General features: G+C 42.6%; 1 protein-coding gene across 1 annotated transcript in view; it reads right to left on the reverse strand.

Annotated features, from left to right (window-relative positions):
• Positions 1–5,244, reverse strand: part of LOC109951915 (FH2 domain-containing protein 1-like) — a 19,921-nt gene extending 14,677 nt beyond the window's left edge. The window contains 1 exon segment of the mRNA XM_020586680.1: positions 4,963–5,244. The gene's annotated coding sequence lies outside the window, so the exon portion shown is untranslated.
• Between the last annotated feature and the right edge of the window lie 3,102 nt (positions 5,245–8,346).

The raw sequence follows: 8,346 nt of genomic DNA on the forward strand, positions 1-8,346 counted from the left end.
GGCATTCCCCCGGAGGAGCTGGAGGAAGTGTCTGGAGAGAGGGAAGTCTGGGCATCTTTGCTTAGACTGCTGCCCCCGCAACCCGGTCCCGGATAAGCGGAGGAAAATGGATGGATGGATGGAGACGATGAATTAAACATCAATCATCCAGAGGTGATGTGACGCCAGAGGGTATCAGCTTCCTCCACATTACAAACATTTCTCCAGTGCTGATCACTGACTGTATATAAAAGATGGACAAACCAACCGTGACGTCACCCGTTGGTTTTCTGAAGAGCGGATGAACCATCACCATATAGGTAGCGCTTCACCCGTCTGCTAGGTCTAATCCAAAACGAAGAGGCGGAGCGTGAAGGGGACTCACTAGACAGCTAGCGGCCAGCCACCTACGGCAATACCCTCCTGCCTGTCACTCAAAGCGGCAACACCCTTAATTGTGCATAACTTTTAGTCTCAATATAATTTAAACAGGCAAGTTCTAAAAAAAAATACAGTTGTCATGGGAGGAGAAATAAGCTATAGAGGCCTAAACTGTTTTTGTACCAGGCTTTATTTAGTTGGGCATTTAACAAGGGGATCTATGGGGACTGACTCCCCTCTGGAGCCTCGAGTGGCCACTTGAGGAACTGCAGGTTTTGGCACATCCGCATTGGCTTTGTTTCTCAGCCTCGTTGGCCACCGCTAAGCATAGAGAGCCTAATACTTTCTACTGCTACTTTTACAAATATCAGAGTTTACTGGTACCAAAGGCCTCCAGGAAACAGCTTGGACACTGACACTTTCACCTCCTAAAGCCTGCTCAGATTTTATGTTAGCCATATAAATGGAAGCACAACCACCTGAGCTAGCTAGCTGAGCTAGACAGCTAGAATTAATGCCTCCACCAGTCAGTCAAATTCTTGAGAATGGACAGACACGAGGATACAGTGACCTCTGACCACCAACCTGTAATCAGTTCATCCTTGGGTCCAAGTGGATGTTTGTGCTAAATTTGAAGAAATTCCCTCAAACTGTTCCGGTGAAATCACATTGACCAGAACGGGCTGGAAGAACCATCTGTATATAGCAGGGAGGAGTGGAGGCACAAACACAACTAAGAAACACTTATTAGAAACCAGTTATTAGTCTAACATCACGTGCACCGCGTCAGGCTGATTAACTTGACAGCCTCACAGTGAAGCTGCTGCTGAAGCTGAATCAAACAGAGTCGTGAGTCATAGCAGCCTTTAAGCCTTTGCTCTCCTCCCGTGTGGATTCTGTAGGTTTACAGCCTGGTTGGCTGCTGCTCAGCAGTCTGTCAGATTAGCTCCAGCACTTTCTCCAGCAGCAACAGATTTCCCAACACCTCAGTCTGAGGATTAGAATGGCAGCTCAGGCTCGATGAGAGAATATACAGCTCTCTGCAAGGACTGTGTGAAAAGTAGGCAGAGCTAGTAAACTAATCTTTAGTTAGAGATTATTCTGTCAAACTACTATTTCCAAGGTCACGCTCAGTTCTGAGAAACTGTTCATGGAGGTATCACTGACGATCCACCTCGGAGACTGTCCATTCCAGCTCCTAAAATATCACCAACACGGCCTAAAAATTATTCCAAAGTTACTTAAACCTTTACAGAAACTATCCCAGGAATAACCCTAAAAAAGTCCATGAATACAAGCCATCATGTCACCTGTTAGCATGCTAAAACCTGTTAGCATGCTAACAGGTGTTAACTACCTGAAAATATTTGGCCATAAACAAAAGCCGTGGACAAAATAATTGGTGATGAAATGTCAGAGTTTCAGAATTTATTCTCAACTCCAGAACCAGCATCTGATAAAACTTTCAAATGAGACTACAGCATTTTTTAATAAACAGTCGCCATAAATGACAATTACAGCATGTTAGTAAATGCTGAAAGGTAGTGTTACCCAGAAATGACTGTTAAAATGTACCAAGACAATCAATGAATGCCCTAAAATCTACCTATAATTTACCCATAAATACTCCAGAATGTATGAAGAGACCATCCAGAAATCTGACCATAAACTGCCAATAAACCATGAGAATATCTACAGACCTTCGTAAAACATCCTAGAGTCTACTGAGAAAAAATTATTAGCCATGAACTGATCAAGAAATAACCAATAAATATCAAAGAAGAAGAAATATACCTGTAATTTACCAATCCAACAATCCACCCAGTAAATAAAAGTCAGTAAATGGAACCAGTGTATCCATAAACCATCCAGGACCACAGGTGCTGAGACCTGGTCCAGCCCAGTCAAACTCCCTCTGTACTGTTTACCAAACAGTAAACACGTGTTTGTGTGTGGGCTGGGTGGGGGGGGAGGGAATGAGGACCCCCCCCACATTGCTGTGGCTCAGAAATGCGTCAGAAGTGCTTTTTGAACAATAGCATGAAAACCCCAGCAGCCCTGGCACAGGTTTGGGCTCTGCTGTGCCAGAAACCAGCGGAGAAATCAGCCCAAGCCTCTTTCACGGCTTCACCGAGCGACTAAAGGGCCTTTTCTCCAAGTTTACTGCCTTTTGCTTTTTACAGCGTTTACAGGCAGGGAGGGTCGGACCAGGGCAACGCTGGCCAAGCATCGCTCTTCTCTGGGGTTACCATGGAGACAAAGCAAAGTCGAACAGACGATCCCAAACAACCTCTAAAATGTCATCCTGCTGTGTCGTCAGCGGAGTTCCACGCAGGTCAGGGGGTCGGGCACCGCAGCCTGGCCACAGTCTGCTGAGACCTGGGGGGAGAACCAGCAGGAGACACGAACACACACAGCTGGTTGCCCGCAGGAGAACCCATGGGCGGAGTCAGAAACTACAGAACCCTGGGCACAGACAGGCTAAAGGCCCCCAGCCCTCCTCCACAGGACCCCCAGACAGATGTGGCCTCATCGTCTGGAGTCGTTTTGTGTGTGTTGCCTTCATGGTTTAGATTTACTGAGCTGCAGACTTGTTCATGAATTGTCTTCTGGGACTTATAACTTAGAGAACTTATAAGACACTTTAGCAGTAGATGTGTCTTCTGCTATAAAAGCTGACAATTAACCAAAATAAAAGCATTTTGGTGGATTTGAGCTTTGCTGAATTTACCAGAAAACCACGTCGTCTACAGAAAGGACAAATACCAGGTTGCACAAGGTGCATGTGTCCGCCAGTAAGCAGCACAAGATTAAACGGGTAGATTTCTGAATGGAGTCTGGTGTGGTGCCATCTCCCTTGCAAACAAGCAAATAAAGAACAAGCTCATTTGTCAGAGACGCTGCTGTTGCTCTCAGGCAACACACCCGTGTGACAGGACCCAGTTAAATCTAAGGAGTTGTAACGTCCACATGTGATCACCAATTAGTTGAGTTAAAAATAAGACTGACAGTTTTCCTAGCGAAGTGCATGTGCAGTTAGTGAGTTTCTTGTGTCGATAGCTTTAATTGGATGTTGACGTGTCATGAGTTTAAACAGCCCGAGGCCTGAAAACCTGCAGCGATGGAGAAAAACCTTTTTCCACCTGCAGCTTGTGATTCTGTACATAGTCATAAATGAAAAACAGCTTAGTGAAGATTAATGACTGGATCAATCGATTGGAAAATGAATTGATTACAATATTTAACTGGTTGATCGTTTTAGTCCTTGTAATGAGTGAAAACACCAAACGTCTTCCTGCATCTCTGTCCACTGTGAACTCAGGGTGCAGGGTTTTCTTTGTTGCCGTTTTGTGGCTGCAGCGATTAGTTAATATGTTGAGAATTCAGCCTCTGTTTAAGCAAAAGGCCAGATATTCACTGGTTCCACTCGTTTTCTGCTCTTACACGATAGCAAACGGAATATTTTTGTTTTAACTGTAACATTGGATAAACCAAGATATTTGAAATGCCACCATGAGCTCCTGTGATCGGCATCTCTCTCTGCCCAAGGACAGTTTATAGACTAAACATCTGATAACGAGAATATTAAGATTATTCAATAATGAAAACAGAAAACTTAGTTGCAGCCCAAAAGAGTTTGACTCCTGAGACTCAAAGAATCATTACAAAAGTGAAACCACACAAGATTTTACTCTAAAGGTGACAAATAAATATGCAGATTAGAGGAAGACCGTAGCAACATCACATGACCAAAAACAGCAGAAAGGGCTGGAGAGGCAGCACAGATACTGCAAACGACAGCACAGGAAACACTGCAGATGAAACGCCAGAGGGTCACTGTAGAAACAGCACAAAACATAAAGTACCAGCGTAAGCAGTAACAACACTAAACAGCAAAGGCGTGCCACACATCAGGTCAAGAATAAGACGCCACGAACACAGAAAACAAGTAAAACTCACAGGAATACTACAGATGAAACACCATAAACTCAGCAGCAAACAAAGTGTGGGTCTCTGTAGAGTGACTGTATCAAGTCACACCACAAAATCACTATAGGAAAATGTTAGGAACATAATTACAACACAACAGAAACACTGTGGTACAAGAGAACCAGCAGTACAGCTTCTTATAGATGAATAAATATTTGTTTAGTTTATACTGGCCAGGTAAATATACAGACACTGTTAAACAGACTATATGAAAGACAAACTGTAGGAATTCTCTGGAAATGTCATTATGTCTTAAAGTGTCATCAAACCAACATCACAGTGATGAACCAGACACATTAACCATAAACCTCTAAACAAATATGACATGAAAGTCAGTTTAAGTATCACACAGACACAGCCGACACATTTTAGAGACCAGACACTACCACTTTACGTCAGGATAAGAATATTACAGAAGCTGGATGTAGCTTTATTCCACGAAGCTGTGGAAATCTGAATGGAGTCTGGTTGGTGTGACGTGCCACCGTGTTTAACAGCTCGTTAGCCAACGGAGAACACTTCCAGCGCCGAAGTGAACCGACAGTCACACAGAAATCAACCGAGATCAAAACCCAAGCAGCGTGTGGGGATGTTGTTACCATCAAAACTTACCGGAGGGAACGTCTCCAGCGGCGCCGACGCTCCTACGCGAAACCTCCAGTTAAAAACAAGCAGATTTACAGGAAAACCAGATGAACTGATCCCGTTTGACTCCGGGTCGCAACCACATGCAGCGTGTGATGTTCGTCAGACCGACACACAGACACCGGCGGTGTGCGCATGCACGCCCGTGCGTGCATGTGTGTGAAAAAGAGAGAGAGAGGTGGGGACGCGTCAGGCTGCGCATGCGTGATCACTCAGGTGGACTGGAAAGCGCTGCCACCTGTTACGAAACATGAGCACACACAGTTCATTTTATATTAAAGGACCGTGTGAGGATGTCGTGTACAGTTAACAAACATCCGAGTGCGTGCGTGTGTGCGTGTGCGTGTATGGGTGTGTGTGGTCCAGATAAGCTCTACCAGCCCCGCCCTTGGCAAGAACAGGCTTCCCTCTGACAGGGTGACCCGTTCATGTCTGTTTAACATTTTTTAATAAAAGAAGGGAAACATGATCAATAAACAAATAAAAATCAATAGGAACAGGTCAACAGGTCACAGCACAGTGTAATTCTGAGGTTTCTGTTCTTCAATAGAGGATTTCCATCTTCTGCTACTTCATACTTCAGTTTCTCTGCATGTCAGAGACGAATCGTTGACTTTTCACTGCACTACATGTATTTGTTAACTGTAGTTTCTCTTCAGGGTCAGACGAAACAAACAAAACACAGCAGATTGATCAGTTTATTGATCCCTGATTGGAAATCCACCAGCTAGCCAGCAGGATGTAAAGTGCTTCACATTATAAGTGTAGTTACCTTCAGCTCCACCTTTATCAGCTGCATGGATACAAACATCAGTCATTATAATCCAATAACATGACAGACATCAATGTGAAATGTACCATTCTGCAGAATCAGTCATTTTACAGCATGTTATTTCTATTTTTACTTACTCTGTGTACTTCTTACTATAGTTTAGTTGGTCTCCAATGGAGCATATTCCTGAATAAAGACATGTTTAATCAAATTACCACAAATAGAGACAGGTTAAATTAGTTTTTTAAGTGAATGCTCCCTGCTCTGTGCTAGTGTCAGGGTACCTGTGACCTTCAACCTTCAACAGAGACACTACTCTGTACAAAGACCTTTTACATGGATGAATGAACAAACCACTTAAAAAGAAAACATAAAAACTGTGGGATGGTCTTTGTTGTGGCAAAGTCTGGTGTTGAAATGTTTGGGAAAATGAGCAACAGTCATGCATGCAACAGTCGAGCCCAGTCCATGTGTTGGCGCCTCTCTTTAAGGCAGTTAGAGCAACAGAACCACAACCAGCCCAGTCTTACACACAGACACGCTCAGTGCATGCGGATCCTACCGGAACATTGAAAAGCACTAAATACCATGTACTCATACATATTATGTCTTCATGATTTCTCTTGGTAAGAAAAGCATTTATGATGCGATTCCTCTAAAGTGGAAACTGAAAGACATCCAATCTACCAGCGTAACATGTTAGTGACAGATGCGTGCCATTAAAAATTTGAGCTGAAAATCAAACCAGAGAATCTCTGACACTGTCCGTCATCAGGTAAAATCCATAAAGACAAGCGGCTCCATGTTCTCACCTGGGAAACACCAACCGTTCAGGAGAAGCCAGCAACTTCCTCCACGGTGTCACCTCAGTTTACCATCTGTGTTTATAGGGTTAATAAATCAAACTAACAACTTTATATTTTTACTCTCAAATGATTTAATTGGTGCTTTGTGTCATACAAACATTTTCAACAACGTTAAAACATAAATGTGAATTTTGGTCCTTGTTTGGCGTTTACAACTCAAACAGAAACAAAACTCTTTTATCCTTTAGCCCTGTGTTTTGGTCCGGCTGGTATAGGTTTACATCAGACTGATCCGGGGTCAGCGGTCCACTTCTTAAATGGTTTTTATAAAGGTTTATTGCATGAGATCAGCTTGTTGGAGGAAAGCCAGGGGATAACCAACGGTGCTGCAAGAGCTGCTGGGAAAAACCCAAAAACTCTAGGTTCACTTACTACCTTCTTTACCTCATGGCTTTCCAACATGTCTCACAGTCTTCCTCAGCACAGACCCTCTTCTGGAGCTTCAGTTACCAAACGACAGCCACTGAAGAAGACCAGATGCCCCTGAAAGTTCAGGAAAGCAGCTAATAAATGGACCTGGACTTGAGTTTGTTTTTTTTACTCAAGATCAAAAGCCTCACATTGAATAACATCTATCCACTGAGGAAGAGGCACTGCATTAAGATTTCTTTACCACTATTGACTCTGGAGTACAAATGACAAACAACAAAAACAATGTTTTAGTATTTAAAAAGGTTTTATCACCTGAAAATAAAATAATAAAATCCAAATTTAGCTTCGTCCTCTCTAACTGGCCTCTAAGAACATCACAGAATCAAGTCTTTTCATTTTTATATAGAGTGGAACTTCCCTTTAAGGCAACACTGAACTCCGGTGAGAGTTTTTCAAAAGACACAAGGAAACAAAGTCATTGGCATCGTAAGCATCCTTTTTAAAATGAGTTGCTTTGGGATCGTTCCATGGAAACAGCCACATTCATTGCATAGTTGTCGTTTTTGTCGACAAACAAAAACAGCATCATGGGACATATTTAAGGCAGATTCAGCTTTGAATAGAGTGCAAAGGTCACAGGAGGTGGATAAAATTTCAGGAATGTTTTAGTTCATGATGGAATCAAACTCAGCACTGACTCAAAACCATTTAAGGTTAATCAACCAGTAAATGGTTGAGGGCGAACAGGAGAAAAGGAAAAACGTATTCAGCATTTTCAACTAAACAGACTTTAGCAACATTCCAAAACTAATAATAAGACAACCCAAAACGTTCCACACCAACAATAAAGACAATAATAGATGAAAATGGGTCACATTCCTTGAGTTGCAGAAGAAGAACAGTCCAGAACTCAGCTGGTTTCCTGGCTTATTTCATTAATCTGACTGATGACAATGGAGTGTAAATGAAGTGTAACACTGGAGTGTGCTGAGAAGTACAAACCTGTGTTGTGTTTGCTACTTCTTTTTAAGGCGCATCTCTGTAGCATAGTGGATAAAATAAAAAAAAAGTTTACAGACTAACAATGACATAGGACTGAATTAAACAAATGATAAAGAAACACAAATTTTGGCTACAGATGAAATGTTAGGACCAACCTTTCCTAACCAACAAAACAAGGCAACAAGTAGACATACTGTACTGCAATATTTTTGGCAAGTAGCTAATTGCTCTCAACATGTACTGAGCTTCTTGTCATGTAACCAGCATCAGCAGCAGTGATAGAGTTTGATTGAAGAGAGCAAGCAAACAGTGAAATCATGGCTACTGATTGTAAACCAA

This window comes from Monopterus albus, unplaced genomic scaffold (genome assembly GCF_001952655.1).
Source record: "Monopterus albus unplaced genomic scaffold, M_albus_1.0 scaffold418.1, whole genome shotgun sequence".
NCBI classification, from domain to species: Eukaryota; Metazoa; Chordata; class Actinopteri; order Synbranchiformes; family Synbranchidae; genus Monopterus; species Monopterus albus.